Source organism: Canis lupus, chromosome 2 (genome assembly GCF_003254725.2).
Source record: "Canis lupus dingo isolate Sandy chromosome 2, ASM325472v2, whole genome shotgun sequence".
NCBI classification, from domain to species: Eukaryota; Metazoa; Chordata; class Mammalia; order Carnivora; family Canidae; genus Canis; species Canis lupus.
In genome coordinates this window covers 29,144,948-29,169,322 of record NC_064244.1, presented here as the reverse complement: position 1 = coordinate 29,169,322, position 24,375 = coordinate 29,144,948, and the positions used below count along the sequence as shown (strand labels likewise).

The following is a 24,375-nucleotide window of genomic DNA, read 5'->3' as shown; positions in this document are numbered from 1 at the left end:
TGCCACACACTGTCATCCCCACTCCCAGTCACCCACTTGGGAAATTTATGTTGCCCATTTGCTCAGCTTTAGGATCTGCCAGATTCATGATGCTGGTTCTGAGTAGGGAAACCCTCTTCCAGGTGACATAGGTAGGGTTCTACCTAACTAATGCCATGGCTGCCACCTTGTCCATCTCGTTTTATCAGAAGTAGACAGAGTGGTCCATAGACAAATACTGCATGATGTCACTTATATGTGGATTTCCACATTTCCACAATGGAGGCAGAGAGGAGTATGTCTGGAATTCAGAGAAGTTGCGAGGGCAGCTCTTGATGCTTCTGTGCCTGGTAAAGACTGTGAACGGACAATTTCAGCAATTACCACTGGCCAAGGTCATGGTAACCAGATGCTTAGACTCCCCCGTGATTACCCGGTTAGGCAGGCAGCCTAGAGCAGGAAGTGATGAGTGAGCACGACTGAAATCTAGAATGGCTGTCAGAAGGGACAAGGAATACACAGTGGCCCGCAGACCCAGCTGGAGCAGTGGGGAGTGTCCCCTGGTATAAGGCTTGATTTTGTCACTGCTATAAAGACATATAGACAGATTTTTTTAATGACAATTCATGAATAATTTTGAAATATCTTTCCAATTTTTAAAAAAGAATGTTTAAATTAATTCCCCTTTTCCCACAGGAAAACAGAAGCCCTCTGCCTGAAGTCCACACTCACTGTCATAGACAAGGGGACATGGGGCTGCCCCTCGGCCAGCGGGAAAGACTTCCGTGAAAGGATATGAGGCAGAAGCAAGTGTCTTCTACTCAAATGGAGTCATCACACTGCCCATTAGAATGCTTGAGTCTGACTTCAAGTCTCATTTAAGCTCAGCTCACCTCCCCCTGGAAGCCCTCCCAGCATGTCCCAGCTCACATCAGCCTCTTTTTGGAACCTCTCAATTCTTCCTGGCACTTAGCAATCTAACGTAGAGCCTTGTTAGCCTGTGCATCAAGTGTCTTTCTCAGCCAGAGAAAGCCCCACATAAGTGGAACTACCTTCTGTGCAAACTCCCACCACCACTAGGATAGACCACCAAGTAGAAGCTTAATCATGACTGTTGAATTAGCTAATTGATTTATTAATTAATAGCAGCATATTCTATCTGTACTTTCTTGATAGCCTCACTCACAAGATCAGAAGGCTTATTATTACTTTCTTCCCACCATGTCAAACACTGGGTTATTTATTCTAATATTTATCTGATAAAATCAACACACTGACTTCACATACAGTGGGCTAAGTGAGGCTGCCCCTTGGTCAGCATCAGAACTTCTACGAAAGGGCTGAGGACAGGACACAGGGCCAGATCCAGGAAAAATGACAGAAAGCAGGTAAATGCAGAGCAGAAGCCCCGAGACCTGACCCACTGCTCATCTGAGGAGCTGCTTTCACCTGAGACAACGTCCTCCCCTCGACAAACAGGCAATGGCTCTGGGAAGCCAGCACAACATCTCTGATAACTGCATCAAATTTCAAATGGGGAATGGCTTAGTGACTAAATCTGAGATACTCAGTTTGCATGTTTCCTGGAAAAGATGTTTGCCTCAACAAAAGAAGTCACCTGAGCAAGATGCTGGAACATGTCAACCTTCCTGTGCCAACAAACTTACCACAGAGCAGTCATTTTGTCATCCTGTCCTCCTGCACCCACTGGCTATCAGGGGTTTCTAACAAAGAGCAGAATGGTTCTGACCAAGATCGGGTGAGTGCAGGAGGAGCAGCCCAAGCTCAGATTTTTAAACAGGCGAGAAATTAGAAGAATAATGGCACTTACCCAGGCTAGTTGTTGAGGAATTAAAAAAATAATAATCATAATGCATGGAAAGCACTTAAAATACGCAGTAAGCATTCAGTATGCATTACAGTAACCAAAATAATAATAATAATAATAATAATAATCCACCCTCAAAATTATTACCTCTGAAACCCCAGAATCAATAGCTCATTATCCCACTTAGTATAAGCTTAGAGATCATGAAATGAAGGCCCAAATGAGTCCCAGGGTGCATGAGGGGTGTATGTCTGCTGACCACCCACCCAAGGCTGTTCATGGCCAACCCTCTGGTCCCCTGGGTTCTACCTATATCATCAGAAGCAGGAGTGCCAAACCCAAGCATCGGCATGACGTGCCCATCATTCAGTTGCACAGAACGACTCCGGTTGAGGTCCATCACCATCCACAGTCCCGGCTAATCTGACTCCATCTTTCCTTCCTTTTCCTGACAAAGACCCAAGAGAAGACAAGGCTCCAGTTAATGCTCTTTATTGCTACCAACAACAAAAGGATAGGTAAGGCTGGGCTCACAGATTCCAGCGATTGCCAGATGAAGCTGGAATCAATCCAATGACTTTCATGTCATCCTTTCAGGTCTCTGCAGGCATCTCTTACAGGAACAGCAGCCAGAAATGTCATTTCTTTCCAATTAGCTTGTATCAAAAGAGAGAACCCATGTGGCTCAGAGTGGTCACAGACAAGCTAGGTTTGTGTTTTTGGCAGTTCTAACATGCCATCGAAAGCCTCTGGTCACTGTGAGTCAGCAGTATTTTTTTAAAGAGGGGATGGGTGGTATTTCAAATAACAGCAAAGCAGGAATTTCCAATACCAAATACACAGGCAGGTCAAAGTTTCACTCCTCTTGGTTTTCCTACAGAATGCAATGCCAGGTACTAATCACATACACCATGCATGGCCCTTAGCCTTTTATAGGAGGGAGGGGATTCTCAACTCTCCAGGTGGTTCTGGGAGCCAAGGCTGGCATTGCTCACTCAGTTAGATGATGGCAGGAAGAAGAGCAAAAGGGGTTCCCCGTGTTCAGATCACTGAACATTACTGGGTCATCCCCAGTGTAGACTCTGGAAGGGGAAGTTAGCTCTGTGTCCTTTATTATGCCATTGAAGGTAGAAATGATGAGCCCATGGCTACACCCAATGGCAATCTTCCTTTATCTTCTTAGGACACTGATGGTCAAGCTTCTCGTCAATCATGTTTAGGGAAAAATTAAAAGTAAAATCTCCTGCCAACATAGAAAACTCCTCTCCATGCATGCAGAAAAGGAAGCAAATGGTTTTATTATGGAATGTTCATTAAACCAGATTGCAATGAACATTACAGGTAATCTGCTAATGAAATTACAAAGACAAAAAGAAATTTCATCCCTTTATATGAATAAGGAGATATATCTTCAAGACGAACAATAGCTTGTCCTTAGGTAAGAGGGTTTAACACCACCATTGGCAATGCATTATTGTTTATAGTTCAATTCCAAATTCATGTGGCAATTGGGGCAACTATCTGTGCTAGTTAATTGACTTTTTCTGAAGGAAAATAAAACTTCTATGACAACAGGCAATTATAGCCTGGAGCAAGGGGCCCAGTGGGAAAGAAACCCATCTTCTCTGATGTTTACATTTCAAAGAGAGGGGTCTCAATCCTTTAAGAAAAATGTTAACAAAATTGACAAAATTTTAAGTAAAACTAATCCAATAAAAAAGAGAGCCTACATAAATATAAATGAAAGAGAGATTGCTATAAACAACTCTACATCAACACATTGGACAACATAGAAGAAATGGGTAAATTCCTGGAAAGGTACAACCTACAGAGGCTGAATCATAATGAAACAGAATATGATCAGATAAATAATGAGTACAAAGATCAAATCAGTAGTCAAAAAAGCTCAAGAACAGTTGACTTCATGAGCATATTCCATCAAAGATGTAAAGAAGAATTAACACCAGTTCTTCCCAAACTCTTCCAAAAATTAAAAAGGATAGAATACTCTCAAACTCATTTTATAAGGCCAGCATGACCTTGGTACCAAAGCCACATAAGGACACAAAAGGAAAAGAAAACTACAGGTAATGATGAACGTTGACACAAAAAATTCACAAGGAAATATTAGCAAACCAAATTCACAACACCTTAAAGGGATATGCCATGATCAAGTGGGATTCATCCCTGGGATGCAAGAATCTTCGATATGCATAAGCTAATAAATGTGATACACCATGTTTGTAGATGAAAGATAAAAACACATGATCATCTTAATAGATGCAGAAAAAAGCATGTGTCAAAATTCAGCATCCACTCATGACAAAAATTCTCAACAAATTAAGTATAGAGGGAACATACTTCAACCTAATAGGGCTTTATATAACAAACCCACAGCTCACATGATAATCAATGGGGAGAGGTTGAAAGCTTTCCCTCTGATTTCAGGAAGAAGACAAGAGTGCTACCTTCACCACTCCAATTCAATATAGTACCGAAAGTCCTAGCCAGAGCTATTAGGCAAGAAAAAAGAAATAAAGGGATCAAAATCAGAAAAAAAAGAAGTAAAATTGTGTTTGCAATGACATGATCTTATGTACAAAAAATCATAAAGACTCAAAAAACTATTAGCAGTAATCAACAAATTCAGTACAAACACCAGTGTGCAAAATCAGTAGTATTTCTATACATTAACAATGAATTATCCAAAAAGAAATAAATAAAGCAATCTCATTTACAACATCAAAAACAATGAAATATTTATGAATAAATTTACTTAAGTAAGTGACAGATCTGTATCTTGAAAACTATAAGACATTGACTGAAAAAATGCACACAGGGAAAATAAAATGCAAAAGGAAAAAATGCAAAAGGAAAAATAAAATAAGATGAAAAGAGAGAGGGAGACAAACCATGAGAGACTCAACTGTAGGAAACAAACTGAGGGTCACTGGAGGGGTAGGGGTAGGGAATGGAGTAACTGGGTGATGCGCATTAAGGCGGGCACATGATGTGATGAGCACTGGGTATTGTATGCAACTGATGAATCACGGATTTCTATCTCTGTAACTAGTAATACAGTATATGTCAACTAAATTGAATTTAAATTAAAATTTATTTTTTTAAATTTTTTAAATTTAAACTAAAATTTTAAAAATGAAGAAAATACAAATAAATGGAACAGAGCCCGTGTTCATGGTTTGGAGGAATTAATTTTGTTAAAATGTCCATACCACCAAAGTAATCTATAGATTCTATGCAATCTCTATCAAGATTCCAATGGTATTTTTTACAGAAATAGAAAAAACAATTCTAAAGTTCAGATGGATTCAAAAAACAAAAGCAAAACAAACAAGCCCAGAGCAATCTTCAGGAGACAGAACAAAGCTAGAGACATTGCACTTCCTGATTTCAAACTATATTGCAAAGTTATAATGATCAAAACAGCACAGTACTGGCATAAAAACAAACACAGAGACCAATAGAAAAGAATCGAGAGCCTAGAAATAAACCCACAAATATATAGACAACTAATATCCGACAAGGGAGCCAAGAATTCTCAATGGAGAGAAGATAGTCTCTTCAGTAATGGTGCTGGGAAAACTGGATATTACAAGCCAAAAACACGTAATGGGACCGTTATCTCACACCACTCACAAGAATTCATTCAAAATGGATTAAAGACTTAAATGTAGAGCTTGCAACCGTAAAACTCCTAGAAGAAAACAGAGGGGAAAAGCTTTCTTGACATTGGTCTCGGTAGTTGCTTTGTGGATATGACACCCAGAGTACAAGCAACAAAATAAAAAATAAATGAGTGCAACCACATTAAACTAAAAAGCTTCTGCGTGGTAGAGGAAATCACCAGTGAATTTGATACAGGATTACCATCCAAAATACAAAAATAACTCATTTGCCCTCACGTGGCATCCTCATGTGACACAAGAAAGAGAGCTCTGTGTCTCTCCTCATGAGCACACCTGCCTCCTTGGATCAGGGCCCCACCCTCATGACCTGAGTCACCTCCTCCCTAGGAGCCCCATCTCCACATACAGCCACATGGTGGGTTAGGATTTCAACCTAGAACTTCCAGTGTAGGGGGCGGGGGCCCAACTCTGTCCCTAGTGAACATCCCCACCAGTCTCCTCAGTTTCTCACCCGGAATCAATTTTTTAAAAGATTTTATTTCTTTTAGAGAGAGGGCGGGGCAGGGGCAAGGGGAAGCAGACTCTCTGCAGAGTGCAGAGCCTGACTTGGGGCTCAATCTCAGGACCCTGATCGAGCTGAAGTCAGATGCTTAACCCACGGAGCCCCCTAGGTGCCCCTCTCACCTGGAATCTATTTATAGCTCCTATCTGCTTACTACCTCCTCAGGCCCTCTGACCGGATCTCACCTCGTGATCCACATAGACTCCGTTTGCCCTTATCCGGACCCTCCCTCTTCCACATGGGAACTCCCTGGGGTACAAGCCCCGAGTGTTCCGTGTCTCCTCTAATCCCATTCTATCCGAAAGAAAATGGGCAGCACTTCATGGGGTCTGGATGGTTGGTTGGCTTGTTTGTTGTCTTGCTTTGTTTTCTGGAGGACAAGTTAGATTAGGCAACAGGAGCTGGGAGGTGATGTTCCACAGGGATCTCACAGGTCAGGAGTAGTAATCCAGACCCTAAGTATGAAGACGGTTCATTGTGGTATTTCGTGCTTGTATCACAGCCTCCTCACCTCCCTCTTCCCCTGAGAACCTGCCCTGCCCACATTTTACTTTCCTGGATGTCGGTGCACGTTACCCCCAGCACCCCGCTCCCAAGGAAGCCAGGACTGAACAGTTACCGCTGACCACAGGCACCTGCTCCCCCCAGACTGAGACTGGTTCTCCTCTCCCAACAAATCCCAGCTGTCATCGCCTTCTGGCTCCACCGAGGGAGATCCCTGTGGGTTTTCTGGGTTTTCTCTATCAGGGCCCAGCAGAGAGGATGCCGGAATGAAGGATTTCTCCTTTCCCATAAAAGTCAGGTACCTCGAAGGAAAAACAAGTAAGGTCTACAGTATCAAGAGCCATCTAAGAAAAGACAGGCTTGTTGGAAAACACTTTGCTGGAAGGAAGGACACTAATTATTTATACACAACTGAGCAGAGGGGGAGATTTATACGCGACATTTGAGCAAAGGGAGGGTGAAATTCAATTAGGTCTCTGAGATCCTGAAGGAAAGGGTTATGAGAAAAGCATTCACTGAGCATGGGAATAGAGCACATACATCATCCTCCCCGAATAGGTGGGAATCCACTGTGGAGCAACAGAGGGAAACCTTGCCTCCTGGGTGGGGACAACCCGACGCACCCCTACTTCACCACCCATACAGCAGAGCAGACCAAAGATGGCCTCGGAGGGCTCCTGCCACGGCCCCTGAAGAACCTGGCTGAGCCACGCCTGCTTCTCACTGGGCCACGTGAGCAGGGTCATCCCCAACAACCTGCCCATGTTCTGGGAGCAGCCCCTGCCTCCTGGGCCAGTCCCCATGCCAGCTGGGACCCTCCTAGGTCAGCCTCACAAGCACAGGCTCCAGCTCCAAGGGGGGGGTCTCCTTAGACATACGCCCCGGTGCTACAGCCATGTGACTGTGCTCTTGCCAAGGTCTCAGCTAGAAGAGCAACTGAAAGGAACCAAGACTTGTCACCAGGCCCAAGTTCCCCCAGAGCTTCGAGGGCCTGCCCCCTTCTTGCCACTTGGGGGTGCGCTCCAGAGCCACCCTCTTGGAGGGGTCTTCTCTGCTCCGCCACTCTAGCCCAAGCAGCTTCCCGCTCTCCACGGCCCCTCCCCATCTCACACCCTGCTTCAGGTCCTGCAGAACTGCTACTCTCCAAAAGGAGCTTATCTCTTTCTTTATTTGCTGGTGTGTCTTCAAATGCGTTGAATTTTTCAACACTGTAACCCCCGCGCCTAGAAAAGGCTCCCTAGCTCATGGCTGATGCTCAATAAATCTGTGTAGAGTGAATGAAATTGAGGTCTGGGGACAGCAGATGTTGAAATATTCTTTGTTCCGTGCTTAGATTCTGGGAGCCCCAGACTGTGTCTAGATCCTCATTAACTCCTTAAAACTCTGCTTGGCTCCAGGAAATGGACGGATCCATCTCACATGGGGAACAGAGTGGCAAAGCATGTTTTTTTTTCCTCCCTTCAAGGCTGGTGACAGTTTTCAGCAGGATCAGCTGTGCCTGGCTGAGGGATGGCCTAGTGGCAGAGAAATCAGCAGGAAGGCAGGCTGGTGTGGGGGCCACAGGGAGGGAACGGGAGCACTTTCCCCGGGCGCAGCAGGTCCAGGGAGTTCCCTAGATGGCTGGGGACATCTTGAAGGGCAGCTCCAGCCAGGAAGCAGCCCCCAGGAAGAGGTCACGCTGGTTACTTACACGGGGAGCTGGTATTCAAATAGTGGGAGCATCTGGAAGCCAGTCTGGGGACAATGGAGCTCCCCAGTGATTAGCAAAACCAGGAAGCCACAGCTTGCTGCTCCTCTGGGTAAAGAAAATAAAGGGGATGAGCACTGGGTGTTATTCTGTATGTTGGCAAATTGAACACCAATAAAAAATAAATTTATTATAAAAAGAAAAGAAAATAAAGGGGTGCACAATTATGAAACACAGAGTTGGGGGCCCCTGGTGAGTCCAGGGGATGGGAGCTAGAAAGGCCCGTAAGTGGAAGCTGAGGCTGTGTCCCCCAGAAAAGGAGAGGGAACATCCCCACACCTCCCCTCCTTCCAGGCTCTCCCAGCGCCTCCCGATACCCACCCCACCTGGAAACCCGCAGACAGGAAGGTCAGGGCCAGCCACACTGGGCAACCCTCATCGGCTACCACGGCCACAAAGAAAGGGTGAGGGGTCCCAGGGCTGGCGGGGTAACGTCCCTCAGGCAGCCAGGCTGCGTCTGGCCGAGCACCCTAAACTGGATATTGGTAAAATACAGCCTTCTTCTGTACTGCATGCAGATGGGGCCGGCGCATTGGGCTCCGTGGGTGGGAGAGAGGGAATGGAGTCGGGTGAATAGAACCTGCTAGAACGTGCTCCTGCAGAAACGCTAAGGTTCTTTAGCATCCATAAGATTCAGCTCACCTTTGCCAAAGTTGGGATTAGCACAGGTGGGGCTACATAACGTGTCCTACCCAGGCTCAGGTCAACAAATATTTACCATCTGTCTTATAGGGCACTCTCAGGATGCTGTCCCTAATCTCTTTTTTTTTTTTTTTTGAAGTGATATATATAAGAACAATTCAAGAGTTTTGAAGTTTGCTTTTGTAGGGTTCTATCTTCAAATCTTTCCCTGGCATTAAAATGACAACAACCTTCTTGGAAATATGGGTGTAGGAGTAATTATTGCTGGAATTTTTTTTTTAATTTTTTTTATTTATTTATGATAGTCACACAGAGAGAGCGAGAGAGGCAGAGACACAGGCAGAGGGAGAAGCAGGCTCCATGCACCGGGAGCCCGATGTGGGATTCGATCCTGGGTCTCCAGGATCGCGCCCTGGGCCAAAGGCAGGCGCTAAACCGCTGCGCCACCCAGGGATCCCCTATTGCTGGAATTTTAAAAAATATTTTATTTATTTATTCATGAAAGAGAGAGAGGCAGAGACACAGGCAGGGGGAGAAGGAAGCTCCATGCGGGGAGCCTGATGCGGGACTTGATCCCAGGACCCTGGGCTCACACCCTGAGCTGAAGGCAGACGCTCAACCACTGAGGCACCAGGTGCCCCTATTGCTGGATCTAACAGCCCCATAGTCAAGGGGTAAGCTCCATGGCTTAGGAGCCCAAGGATGGCACCATAATCACACCACCAAAAAACATTGACGGCTGCAGTGCGCATGACTCTGCTATCTGTAGCTTATAACACAGGTGGCTGGAGGGCCCTACGGACTGAGTATATCTGCCTGAACTCAAGGGCAGAATTGGACAGATCAAGGATCCCACCTTCTTCAGTGCAGTTTTCCTAAGAATCCATATCATGGCATTGGTGCTGGTTTGTGGAGGATAAGCCAGAAAATGAAGGCGCTCAGACTTCTGACGATGGAGCTACCCTTTTGATACCAAAGAGCAAGCTAATTTCAGCAGCCTGAGTTTTCTTCTCTTCCAGGACTTGCTACAATGCATGAGCTGTGGAAAGAGAGGAGGCCCCCAGAGTCTGAGAAAGAGTAATCAAGAGACACACTCTCGAGGTCCCTTGCCCCAAATGCAAGAGGGCCTATCCCGACCAAGAGCAGAGTCTACATGGTAGGTGCTTGTGCCTAGGACCATCATCATTCCTGGTATCCCTGCCACAGGAAGGTTAGACCGATCCCAGAACTATAGGAATAATAATAAAGATAGCTATATTTGATATTTTTCAGCAGTTTTATTGAAGTATAATTTACGCATCCTGAAATCCATCCATTCTACACGCATTTCCAATGAGTTTTAGTAACTATATAGAGTTTTACATTCATCACCACCACCCTGTTTCTGAACCTTTCCATCACCCCCAAAAAGTCCCCCTGTGCCTGGTGGAAGGCAATTCTTTCTCCCATACCCCAGCCCCACACAACCTCTAACCTCCTGCCTGCTTACAGAGGTTGGCTTCTCCCACAGATTTCATATACATGGGATCATACAATACGTAGCCTATCGTGTTAGGCTGCTTTCACTTGCCAGAATATTTTTGATATTCATCTATGTCATGCATGTTCCCTTTCACTGTTGAGAAAGGTCCCATTACAGGGATGAGGGCCACCCTGTGTCTCTCCGTCTACCCGTTAATGTGTTTCGATAGTTTCTACTTTGGGGCTGTTATAAATAATGGTTTTGCTATGCACATGGGTGACAAGCCTGTACATTTTCATTTGTCTTGGGTAGTTGCCTCCAGCACATAGGGCTGGAATTCCTGGACAATGCATGTATGCTTGACTAGACCACAAACTGTCAAACTGCTTTCCAGCAACATACCGTGCTTCCCTTCCTGGTCCCCAAGCCAGAGAAAGTAACCTCTTTCTGTGCTCTGTGTCTTTATCTCATCTGTGCCCAAGGATGCTTCCTGAGGACTAGGTCCCAAGACAGTCGGCTTCCTTTTCTCTCACTGGTTCAGAGTCTTCCAGTGCTTTTTGGTGTCATATGCTGGGTGGAATATCAAAGTGTAACACGTTACCTTACCTGGAAGCAGAGGCTAGTGTAGTCTTATTTATTTTTTTTTTAATTTTTTTATTTATTTATGATAGGCACAGAGAGAGAGAGAGAGAGAGAGAGAGAGAGAGGCAGAGACACAGGCAGAGGGAGAAGCAGGCTCCATGCACCGGGAGCCTGACGTGGGATTCGATCCCGGGTCTCCAGGATCGCGCCCTGGACCAAAGGCAGGCGCTAAACCGCTGCGCCACCCAGGGATCCCTAGTGTAGTCTTGAAGAGCATGACCCACTCTGGAGTCACACTGCCTGGGTTCATATCTTGGTTCTGTGGATGTGAGAAACTAGGGACCAGCAGGCACCTTCCCTGGTGGGAAGGTGGGATCCTAGATCTGTCCAATTCTGCCCTTGAGTTCAGAAGGACAGAACAGAAATTATTTAAAGTCCTTACTCTCTACAGCCCACTGACACATCCTTGAGACAGGCAGGGTGACCTTCCCCTAGGGACTCAGTTGCCTCAATGCTAATACTCGGCTGAGGGCAAAAGGCAATCTTAGCCCGACACCCAGGATCCTGTGAGTCTACTTTAACATGTAAAAATTCCTTTAGAAATTTCCTTTATCTCTAAGACCCCCAAGATACATATTGGGGATCATCCCCCAAGCATATGACCCACCGATGTACATCTGAAGGGTCTCGTGATTCAGGTTTTATTAGACGGTGATAAATGACCCTAGTCCCAACAACAGCTACTCCCTCAAGGTCCTGGGAGCCTTGCTTCCAAAGTTCCTCAGAGACTTACACTCTCCCTGTCCCCCTCCAGACTTGAAAGTATATAAGGAGCCCCTCCTCATGACTCAGGGCAGCTGTTTCTGCCACCAGATCCTGTCCCTGTGCTTTAATAAAATCACCTTTTTGCACCAAAGACATCTCAAGAATTCTATGTTGGCCATTGGCTTCGAATCCTAATGTGTTTTCCTACATCATCCATCACCTCCTAGCTGTGTGACCTGGTCTCAGCTCCCTGATTCATAAAAGGAGGGATGTGCCAGGACGACATCAGTGCCTGTAAGATCCTCAGTTTCGAGCACATAGTAAACATCTAGGCTGTCTATGTATTACCATCTGAATTTAAAAGCAATGTTCTTGTCCACAACACTCTCCTTACGGAATGTGTCAGGGAGGAAAATTGTTTTAACATTTTCCCTTTACTCCCATAAATCCTCTGTCTGGGATCCTGCAAATTAGATGAACAGAAGACAGGTAAACAGGAGGAAACCAGGTGGAGTCTGTCGTCACAGGCCTCCTGACCTTCGCCCACTGGTAGTTAGAACCCTAGCTCGTAGAGCATCTTAGCAGAAGAGCAGTAGATTTTGTAAAGAAGGGACAAGACAGAGGAAAGTGGGGAGGTAAATATAGAGAAATCTTGAGGGGTAGACGCTAGTCAGAGGGGTTGTTGTGTAGACTCCCCTGGTCCCTGGGCTGATGAGAGTCTAGAAGTGAATCCCCTGGTGATTAAGAGCCTGCTGGCCTTCTTCGTGGGGCTGGGGCTGGCAGACAGGTCTGCAGCTCAAGACAATCCTGATGCCAAAGTGGTGTATTTTGGGGTGGTGTAGTCTGAGCCCCCCTGCCAGACGTGTAAAATGTGCCACAACAACGTTATTGAGTGGAAGCTAGAATTACCATCATCCCCAAGCGTGTCGTGCTCACACCAGCTTCAAGGACAACTTTAAGCCCCCCTCGGCCTCAGGGTGCTGGGCTTTCTCAGTGTTAAGGCTCGCTCAGAGTTGGGGAATGAAAAAATATGAAAAAAATGCATCGTGTTGTTAAACACACACACACACACACACACACACACACAAACCACAGGTCCAAAACCGGGTCGTGTAGATGAGTTCCCAAATTGGGACTTAATACATAACCTCTTAGCAGACTCACCTCCCCCAGGAATGGGGTCTCTCAGGGATTTTTCTGTCTGCACTGTGGGTTCTCTCTACCCCACAAAGAAAGAGGAGTCATCTGCATGATACTATGCTTTTTCTCCTAGAAAGGGCCCCACCTGGAACTAATCCTTTTCTTTTGCTAGTAACTCTTGCCTCCACCCTCCTTCTATAAAAACCTTCCATTCTGAACCAGTCTCTGCTTGCTAGATGGGGTGCTGCCGGATTTATGGATCAGGTAATAAAGCCAATTAGATGTTTAAACTAATTTGGTTGAGGGACACCTGGGTGGCTCACGGGTTGAGCATCTGCCTTCTGCTCAGGGTGTGATCCCGGGGCCCTAGGATCGAGCCCCACATCGGGCTTCCTGCATGGAGCCTGCTTCTCCCTCTGCCTGTGTCTCTGCCTCTCTCTCTGTGTCTCTCATGAAGAAATAAATACAATTTTTTAAAAAATTAACTGGGTGGAATTGTGTAATTTAACAGTATAATTGAGGATATTGGAAGATGCAGGATCGTTGAGCATGGTGGTCAAGAAAGAATTCTTGAGATGTTTTTGGTGCAAAAAGGAGCCTTTATTAGAGTACAGGACAGAACCCGTGGGCAGGAAGAGCTGTACTGGGTGTGTGGGGTGACTGATTGTTCAGGCTTTTCTGTCCTTTGGAAGTGAAGGTGACGTTAAGGCTCCAGGAAATTGAGTCTATAGGTTCCTGGAGGTCTGACTATTAGTAAGATTGTGTTTTTCTTGTAAATCATTAAGATAGTTACAAACTATAGTGGAGTTTTGAGCCCAATACAACTGGGATCTTTATCAGCTGGTCATTTGTTTTTCCCTGGCCTTTGTTCTTAGGCAGTCAGGAGTGCTTGCAGGATGTAATGCATATCCCACCCCAAGGGGGTGGTTTGCTGGTGTCAGTTCGTGTTTTGTCCTCAGCTTGCCTTTTTCTCTCTCGCCATTATATACAACTCTATCCATCTGGGCAAACCCTGGCTGTCCAAGCAGAGTTCTGATAAAGACTGATTTTGAGGGCACCTGGGTGGTTCAGTCAGTTAAGTGTCATGCTCAGGTCATGATCCTGGAGTCTCGGATCGAGTCCCACGTGGGGTTCCCTGCTCAGTGGGGAGTCTGCTTCTCCCTCTCCTCCTGCCTGCAGCTCCCCTTGCTTGTTCTCTCTCTCTTTCTCTCAAATAAAGAAACAAAACCTTAAGAAAAAAAAAAAAAGACTGCATTTGAGGTGTTTGTTCCCAGGAACCTGAGGGAGTGGGAAGAGTCACTCACTCCTAGCCTTAAACTTCTATCTGTTTTACACGCACACATACAAGTGGGGATGTCTCATTGCAGTGAAGGGAAAGGCCAGTCTGAATCGCATCTACCAGCACCAAAGGAAGAACATAAGGCCCACAGCACAAAGGACACCATTCACCCGAGATGCCCAGCTCCTGCCCTGCTGGCTTTGGACAGTCAGCTGTTGGCCAGACTCAGGGTTTCCCTCAGGAGGTTTGGGGGAGTCCCTGGGGCTCTTGCCACTTGATAGCCAGGGATCGCAAAAATGGGTGAGTGGGCCCGTAAGTCAAGGGCCCGTCTCCATGTATGAAGCTGAGTGCCCTGGCATCGCCTGATCAGATTAGCTGAGTGTTAGGGGAAAAAGAGAAACTTTATAAAACAGAACCCATACAGGCCAAATACCCTAGCAAAACAAAATCACAGGCGAAAAAAAGAAAAAGAAAGAAAGGAAAGAAAGAAAAAGAAAGAAAGAAAGAAAGAAAGAAAGAAAGAAAGAAAGAAAGAAAGAAAGAAAGAAAGAAAGAAGCTAAATTCCTAGCAAGCAAACACAAAAAGAAAAATAACAAAAGGAGAGACATAAAAAACAAACGTATAGACAGGAGAAGAAATAACAAAGTATTAACAGAGATCAAAGCACCGCAATGAAACGAGAAACAAAAAGGAGTGCAGATCTGTCCCAGTAACTTAAACTGACACCTGTGAGATACGTCCCACTTAGAAAGTCTAAGGATAATGGAAGGAGGATATCCATAAACGACATTTAGGATAAAAAGTGGAAGCTCAATACATTACAAAGATCTCTCCAACCTTTGTGGGAAGGGCTAAGTTGTCACAGTGCTTTTAAGGGCAATGTGACATCAATTTGAGTTTATAATGCTCTTTTTGGGATCCCTGGGTGGCTCAGTGGTTTAGCATCTGCCTTCAGCCCAGGGAGTGATCCTGGAGACCCGGGATCGAGTCCCACATTGGGCTCCCTGCATGGAGCCTGCTTCTCCCTCTACCTGTGTCTCTGCCTCTCTCTCTCCCCTCTCTGTGTTTCTCATGAATAAATAAATAAAATCTTTAAAAAATAAAAATAAAAAAAATAAAACACTTCTTTCCTTTGAACAATCTCACTTCTAAAAGCCACATCTGGCAGAAAGATCTACATGTGTCCAAAGATAAGCAAAGATATTCTTCACTGCATTGTTTGTAAAAACAGTTACAAAAAAAATGAGTACAAATATATCCATGAAGTTCAATTTAAATAAATCATGATTCGCAACATACCGTGGAGCCATGGAAGGAACGTAGTAGGCTAAGGTGGGAAGGGCATGTTCTGAGTAATGTGTCTACACAGCCTCGCTCTGTACCGACATGTGGGCTTTGTGTGTACGTGTAGGGTATTCACGTGCTCACAGGGTGCTCTGTGTTATGTGGATGCAGGGGGAAGATGCGAAGGCTACCCTCCAAGTCACCCAGAGGGTAACTCTGGGAAGTAAGCAGTGGTATGAGCTGGTATGAAGTAGGCAGGCTTTCCTAACCCTAGATATTTAGGTCTTACTTTTGTTCATTTTAAAGCCTGGAAAGGAGAACTGATTTGTCTCAATGTTTTCTGGGCCAGAGGCAAGAGAGTCCAGGGACAGACACCACAGCACACCCACACTCGAGTGTGTCCATGTCTCCACAGCCTCAGAACCCTGCCTCGCCCATGAGCTCAAAGTCCACATAGCAAAGCTCTACTCCAGAAAAGAAACCATTCCATGCATTTTGAGCAGAAATGACCAAAAGAATGGAGTGCTCAGAAACACACCGGCAGGGCCAGAAAGTGGGACCTCAACATGATCCCCAGGAACGGGCCCCAGGCACTGATGCTCCCCAGGGGTGACCCCACTTAGAAGCCAGGCCTTCAGGAGGCGACCTTGGCAACTCTGTGATTCAAGGACACACCTCCAAAGCTGTGCTAACCCGGGGTCAGGAAACCACTGCCACCGGCCACAGTTCCCTGGACACCAAAACAGTCACACCCACCAGTGAATCTGTCTTCACAGAGCCGTCCCACACGTGCAGCCTCCGTATCATGACTGGTCACCTCAGAAGCCAAGGCTGCAGCCCGCCCCCTCTTACTTTAACTCCTAGCAGAGGCAACCAGAAGCCACAGGACCAGAGCCTCCGCCTTCCAAATCACCGTGAGTGCTTCTGATTAGCAGAACTCCATTAGCACATGGAAACCCTATTTGTAAGAGTCTACTTTTTTAAAAGATTTTATTTACTTATTTATTTATTTATGTATTTATTTATTTATTTATTTGAGACACACAGAGAGAGGCAGAGACACAGGCAGAGGGAGAAGCAGGCTCCCTGTGGGGGGCCCGATGTGGGACTCGATCCCAGGACCCTGGGGTCACGCCCTGGGCCAAAGACAGACACTCAACCACTCAGCCACCAGTGCTCCTGTAATAGTCAACTTCTATGCCAACAGGTTAGTCTTCCTGGCCACTGTCTGCCCAGGACATAGAAAATGAGTTGTGTGTCAACTAACAAGCAGATGGTGAGCAGAGTGCTTAAAATGCACCATCTCAAATGCCTTCCCAGAGGCTGCCACCCTCCCTCTCCTGCAATCCCTCCCCTAAGGAGGATTGCCGTTGTTGAATGATCCAAGACTGACCTCAGCCAGGAGGATAAAAGGTCTTTTCTCTGTGAAAGGGACCAGGCAGGGAGAAAAGTCTCACTGTTACTACTCTTGAGGTTCCCCAATTTATACTGGGATAGAGCTCCAGCCTCCACCCCTATAGGGTGGATTACTAGTCCTTTGAGGAAATCCTGTAGCTTGAAAGACAGGCGGTGGGGGGGTGGGGGGTGGGGGGGAATAATTTAGGGGGAATAAAAGCATAGAGACTATAAGACAATGGAATTTCTTTGGCTCAGATTGTGATCCCAGGGTCCTAAGATCTAGTCCTACATTGGACTCCCTGCAGGGAGCCTGCTTCTCTCTCTGCCTATGTCTCTGCCTCTCTCTCTCTCTCTCTCTCTCATGAATGAATGAATAAATAAATAAATAAATAAATAAATCTTTAAAATAAAAAAAAAAGTCTATATAGGAGTCCCCTTGACTGTATAACCAAAAACTGAGATGTTAAACTCCACAGTCACTCAAATATAGGTGGGAGCAATGAGTTGAACAATTCCAAGATGACACAGAGCTAGGGCATGTTTAAGTTCTACCAGCAGAGTAGAGAATCTTTGTTGAACACCCATGGAATTTAGTACAGACCCATAGAAGAGTAATATTTTAAATTCTAGAGGAACTACCAAAAAAGTTTTAAAAAATGTAAGCTAATTAGACCATAGTGAAGTTAAATACAACCAACCAAGTGTTAATACTAAAGAAAGCAGAACAAGCAAAAGAAGGAACAAAGAACGGATGAGACAATTAGAAAACAAATAGCAAGATGGTGGATTAAAGTCTAAACATATTGATCACTATGTTAGATATACATGGTTTAAACACTCTACTTAAAAGGTGTAGGTATTCAGACTGGATTAAAAAAAACAAAGTCTTTTTATATATTATCTTCAAGAAACAGATAACATTGTCTCTATGCACAGATGTCATGGTTATCAATATTAGATATTCCAAAAACAATTTGTAAACTAGAACTAATCTGTGAGTTTAGAAGGACACGGAATACAAAGTCAGTATTTAAAAGAGTGATGATTTTTTCTATACTAAGAAGTAAAACAGGAATTGATATATTTTTAAACGGTATCATCTACTATTGTATTAGGAAACAAGATATTTAGGGAAAAAATTAGAAATAAGTGCAAGATTTGGATGCTAAAGGTTATAGAATATTGCCAAAAGAAATTAAAAACACCTAAAAAAGTGAAGAGAAATACTGTGCGCATGGACTGGAAGATTTAATATTGCTATGATGTCAATTATTCCCAAAATGTTTTCTCTAGAGTCAATGCAATCCTGCTAAATATTACCAGCACTTTTTTTTTCTAGAAATCAATAAACCGATTCTAAAATTTATATGGACAAATAAAGAAGTCAGAATAGCAAACATAATTTTGAAAAAGAACCAGTTTGGAGGACTTAAGTGACCTTATTTCAAGACTTCCTATAAAGGAGCAGTGATTGGGATGCCTGAGGGGCTCAGGGGTTGAGCATCTGCCTTCGGCTCAGGTCATGATCCTGGGGTCCTGGGATCGAGTCCCACATCGGGATCCCTGCAGGGAGCCTGCTTCTCCCTCTGCTTGTGTTTCTGCCTCTCTGCCTCTCTCTGTGGGTCCCTCATGAATAAACAAAATCTTTAAAAAGGGGGGAAGCAGTAGTTAAGCAGTTAAGCAGTTAAGCAGTGTGCTGTACTGAAAAGATAGACATCCAGGCCAAGGGAGCAGAATGGAATCCAGGAAGAGATGGACACATGTATGGTCAATTGGTTTTCTACAAAGGAGCCCAAGTAACTCCAGGTGAAGGATAGTCTTTTCAACAAAAGGTGCTGAAACACGTGGACACCTTCTCATTCAAGGGCAGAAGCTTTCCAGCTGGTGTCCCAGGCTCCAGTGCTTACCATCATCCAGTTTAAACCCACAGAGCAGCTGAGCTGTCCTTCTCAAATGAGGCATTCCCCTGTTCACCCCTCATGGCTTCCCTCAAGACTGCCCTCAAGAGGAACCACCTACTCCTTAGGAAGCAGCCTCTTTATGATGCACCTCATGAGCCCCATATCTTCCCTTCCTTCCCTGGTGCTCTATACTCTAACCATACTGAACTACTTAGAGTCCTCCATATATACTCTGAGCTCATCTTTAGAAAGCTCCCTTGGCCTGGCCTGGCCTGGCCTGGCCTGCCAATCTTCACCTGTCCTCCATATGCTTTTTTTATATATATAAATTTATTTTTTATTGGTGTTCAATTTGCCAACATATAAAATAACCCCCAGTCATCCCGTCAAGTGCCCACCTCAGCGCTCATCACCCAGTCACCCCCACACCCCGCCCTCCTCCCCTTCTACCACCCCTAGTTTGTTTCCCAGAGTTAGGAGTCTCTCATGTTCTGTCTCCCTTTCTGATATTTCCCACTCATTTTTTCTCCTTTCCCCTTTATTCCCTTTCACTATTTTTTATATTCCCCAAATGAATGAGACCATATAATGTTTGTCCTTCTCCGATTGACTAACTTCACTCAGCATAATACCCTCCAGTTCCATCCACGTTGAAGCAAATGGTGGGTATTTGTCGTTTCTAATGGCTGAGGAATATTCCATTGTATACAGAGACCACAACTTCTTGATCCATTCATCCGTCCACGGACACCGAGGCTCCTTCCATAGTTCTCCATGTGCTTTAGTATTACCTCCTCCCGGAAGCTCCCCTAGACAGCCCACATCTAGGTAGAGACCCCTCTCCTGTGTCCTTTAGCTATGTATGCTCACCCTCAGCCTTAGGACTTGTCATATGACCCCAGAATTGCCTATTTACAGACAGTGAGATCTAGGAGGGCGGGTGCTACATCCTCCCAATGGTGGTGTCCCCAGCCTGTTCGCAGAAAGCCTGGCACAGAGCAGGTCTCAACAACTGTGGGCTGGATCATCTAGTTATCACCTGCCCTTCATATTCCACAAGTAAAGAGGTATTTCCCGAACAGTGGAAATACTGTTCCTCTGACCGATAGGAGCAGCTTTGAGAGTAGCTTGGTAAAAGTTCATTTAGCCTTGCCTATCTTTGATTCATTGTCAGAACAGGCCCTGCCTATTAGCAAGTTCTAGTTCCCCAGCCCCAGACAGGATTCACAGAGATTCCTGTGAGGGGAAAAAAAAAAAAAGAAAAAAAAAAAAAAAAAGGAGTTTGAGCGAATTGAAATATTTTAGCCTGAAGTAAATAACGATGAAATATCGTCAAGTAATCATTTGAAATAGTTGAGGTTTTCTTACAGAGTCTCCTCATCTGTTATTCATCCCCACTCAGGACAGGTTAAGCCAGAAGGATTTCAGTTGGATACAGGGAAGTGGTCCCGGCCCAAGGATGATAGTAGAGAAGTTTGGTGTCCGCCCTGGTGGGGTTGATGGGTCGGTGGACTCCCAGCCACTCACCTGCCCATCTCCAGAGAGCCATCGTTGTCTAGACTAGTGATGACACGAAACAACCCCACTGCTCCAAACTGATAAGCTGCGTCCACTCTACCATGATCTTCATCATCAATAGTTGCTAAAACTCAGCAAACTAAACTTGCAAGACAAGGTCTGGCATTCGAGGGCTTCTCAGCACATTTTAGCCAATGCTTCCCTCTAGTGTGTGGCTTTCACGTTGCACTCACCCAGGGTTGTGACTAGAGACCTAGAGTTTGAGGAAACCTAGAGACTTTTCCCAAAATCGCTTCAGCTAGCGTATTTCACACATAAGGAAACTGAAATGCCATGCATGTTGCCCCAGGTCACACAGCTGGGGGTTGGCAGGGGCAACGAGCCTGCAGGACCCCAGTCTTGCACCTTTTGCCACCACCAGTTAAGAGGCAACGCAGATGACGATGCAAAAAAGGCAGGGACTAGGGAGCGTGTCTCCTGCTAGGCTTTCGAAATCCAACCAACCATAAAGCATGGTCCTTGCCCCAGAAGTGGGCAATCTAAAACACAAAAGAAGATTATGACATAGCTCAAATAAGAAACAATCCAAATTCCTGCACGCCAGGGGCTTTCTGAGAGATAATTGGGGTTTATTTATGGGAATGTTGGAATTTCAGAGTGGAGAAACAGAACAGGTGAAGACCAATGGGATGACGGAAGAGAAAGGCTACAGAACAATTCAATCCACACAAAAGGCTGAGTGTTTCTTCCCGCTTTAATTCTGAGGAAACCCTCAAAACAATGGTTGGCATGACTGAATGCCTGGTGAGCATCTGTGAGATGAATGTTTAAACCCAGGCAGTAAATCCAGGGTGGGGAATATTTCATGCGCATCATCAAGATGGCTTTGTTTTCTTCTATCCAGGCTGGCTGTGTGAGGAGATTGCTCCATTAGCTTCCAGCTGTGCTAATTTTTTAAAAGATACATTTACTTATTTGAGATTGAGAGAGAAAGAGAGAGAGAGCACAAGCAGGGGGAGCAGTAGATGGAGAGGGACAAGCAGACTCCCCACTGAGCAGGAAGCCCGATGCGGGGCTTGACCCCAGGGCCCTGAGACCATGACCTGAGCTGAACCCAGATGCTTAACTGCCTGAGCCACCCAGGTGCTCCCCTCCCCCCCCGCAGCTGTGCTAATTTCCACCTCAGATCAATTTCTGAACAGACCCACTCTCCTTTGGAAAGATCCTAGGAATAAAGTAAATGAAATAATCATTTCTCTATTACTAACCAGGGGAAATACGACTCACCTGGGGAAAATGAGGGACAGGCCATTAACATTTAAAAATACCCGAACACACAAAAGTCGGTATAGGGATTCAGAGTCAGAGCGTTCCTAAGCATGGGCTCTCTCCACTCCACAAGTGAAGGCTGTGTGCTTTCCCTCTTCTTTTCTAAAAAGCTGTTGAGATGCAGTCAATCAAGAGAGTCCACCCAACTGTAGATACCACTACACGGAGCAGCGACACTTGTTACTCCTTTTCCTCCTCTTCCTCTGCCCAGAAGAGTTGGAGCAGAGCGGGCAAGGACACTCATTAACATGCAACGTCTGTGCAAGGTCACGAGGAGAACCTTAAGAGCAAACCAGTGGGAAAGCCCTCAGCACCCCACAGAGAATCACAGTAAGGAGGATGGACGTGTCGTGGAGAAGTCCCACAGAGACACCTGCCCCAGGAGGCTCTGGGTGTTAACAGGGGAAGAGAGCAGGAATGTGTGGGAGACCATCTAGTGAGGTCTCCAGCCTCCGAAGGCAGAAGAGAGCCTCCAGGGCCATCGGAGTGCCTTTCTCCCCAAGAAGGACGTTTTGTTTTCACCCCCATGACTTTCCCCAATACGGACACAAGTCGATGTTCTGGTTGGAGCCGGTGCCCCAGGATGGTGCACACTCAGATGACATCGTCAACGTGTACTCATCAGGCTTCCTCATGGCCGCCACAATGTGACAACGACAGAAACCCAACCTCGATCTTTGGCTCTGGATGATGCTCACAGGACGGGGATGGGGGAGACTCTGGAGCCCAGCAAAGCCAGGGCACTTAGGCAGAGAGCGCAGCCTTCTCCCCAGGACTGGAGGCCCGTGGCAGGGCTGGCTCTGGCTTATCACCACTTGTGGGGATGGCCTTCTTCGCCAATCCTCCCTCTCCCTTCTGTCTCCTGACCTCACGCCTCAATATGATAATAACCACCGGTGCAACTCATTGAAAACCCGCCATGTGCCAGGAGGAACAGGGTATTTTGACGAGGGCCATCGGAGGCAGCCAAGTTCACTTGCGATCTACAAACATCTCTGTTCCCTCTGTGTTGGTGAGCCTCGCCTGCCACTGCCGCTCCCCTCTCCAGCACCTGTTCCATCTCTGGGACACACCCTAGAGTCGTGTCTTCATCTGGGGCCCGTGGGCCACATCCAGACAGAGTCCCTAAACCTAAAAGGGAACAAGCCACATCCTTGTGTTCCCTAAGCTTTAACTGCAGCTAACCTGTCTCGCAATTATGACTGTGGAACACACACCACGGTGATCTTCACAGGCCCGATGCTCACGAACAGAGTCAACACCTTCCTACCCTCTCCCAGTTGTTACAAACATCCTCAGTGTCATCCACCTTCAACACTACCTTGAGATCACGGTACCTACTAAACCTGCCCCTGGGTCTTGCTATTTCATGCACCGTAAGGAGGCTCATGTGTTATTAGGTAGTGAGGATGTTTTGTTAACTGGGCGGAAGGCAAAATAATGCTCCCCCAAGGGTGTCCACATCCTAATTCCAGAAACTTGGAATACAATTCCTTCTGTAGTAAAAAAGAAGCTCTAAGATGTAAGTTAGGGATCTTGAGCTGAGAAGAGAGGTGGAGAGGGAGAAGGAGAGATATTTGATGACCAGAGTGATGTACTTGCTGGCTTTCCAGATGGAGGAAGGGGTGCAAGCCAAGGAACACAGAACACAGGGATCCTCCAGAAGCTGAGGAAAGGCAAGGAAACAGGTTCTCCCCTAAGCTCCAGAGGAATGCAGCCCTGTTTGCCCAGTTCGGATTTCTGACCTCCAAAACTGTAGGGCAACCTCGTGTTATTTCAAGCCACTCGGTCTGCAGTCATTTGTTACAGCACAGTGAGAACCAGTGCCACTGTATTTCGCTATCATTGCGCTTGCAATCCTATGCATTTACTTAATTTTCTGGCTTAAAAAAACCTCACTATGGTAACAGCCTGTGGCTTCCTCCTTGTTCTAGGAGGCAAAGGGTAGATGAAATTCAGGGATGGGATGGAAGCCTGAGACGAGGTGGCAGTCAGAAATCCAGTAAGAATTCAAGGTGTAGGATTCTATGGGTTTCCTTAAAGTCGAAAGTGTCATAATTATAAGCAACACTCAAGTGTGAACTTCGCTGTCGTTGCCTCTCTGAGACCTTCAAGTGTCCGGGTTCCAATGCGTCTACCTGCCAAGACCCTGGAATTGCTAACGGAAAAATTAAAAGTTTAGAAAAAATCAAAAGCTCCTGACTGTGGACGGGTCAACAAAGGGTGCAAAAGCCGGGTAGTGATCATTCCTTACTGGAGGGCGCTGGTAGCCCTCAGGTCTTCTTCCAGAAGAACTGGCAGGCCCAGGCCCTGTCCTGGGGCGTCGTGGGCTCACTCTGGGGCGGGGGGTGGGGGGGTGGGGGTACTTGCCAGACAGAGGCCATCACAGTGGCTTCACGGTCAAGGGAAGAAAGGTCAGGCACAAAGCCCGGGGCCAATGGGTGGATGACCAGGGACCAGCAGGTGAGCGGGGGGCCAGCAGACCCTCCTCCAATCTGAGGCGGGTGGCGCAGAGCTCTGGCAAGAAGGGCCTGGATGACATACGGGACAGTTCCGAATGACCCTGACGCAGGTCTAGGGAGACAGACTTGTAAGCGACCGAGGAAGGCCGGACCAGGACTGAGGCTGAGGTGACCCAAAAAGCAGCATCACGCAAACCCAAGTCCAGCTGCCTGTCACTCAAAAGGCCAAAACTCAAGAGACCAGCTTTGATTAGAAAGGAATGCGAGCTTCGTTCAGGAGGCCAGCAATCTGCAGAGAAGGCGGGCTCTTGTCCAAAGGCCGAGGTGTCTGCCTGGCTCAGGTTC

The 24,375-nt window shown here is 46.1% G+C and overlaps 1 long non-coding RNA gene and 1 pseudogene across 1 annotated transcript in view; one reads left to right on the top strand and one right to left on the bottom strand.

Moving 5' to 3' along the window:
• The window catches only part of LOC125753641 (uncharacterized), a 30,347-nt gene extending 24,700 nt beyond the window's left edge, over positions 1–5,647 (top strand). The window contains exon 4 of the long non-coding RNA XR_007405937.1: positions 676–5,647. This is a non-coding gene — a long non-coding RNA (uncharacterized LOC125753641). The remainder of the gene's footprint in view (positions 1–675) is intronic.
• Positions 1–24,375, bottom strand: part of LOC118354055 (aldo-keto reductase family 1 member C15-like) — a 74,256-nt pseudogene that overhangs the window by 15,325 nt on the left and 34,556 nt on the right.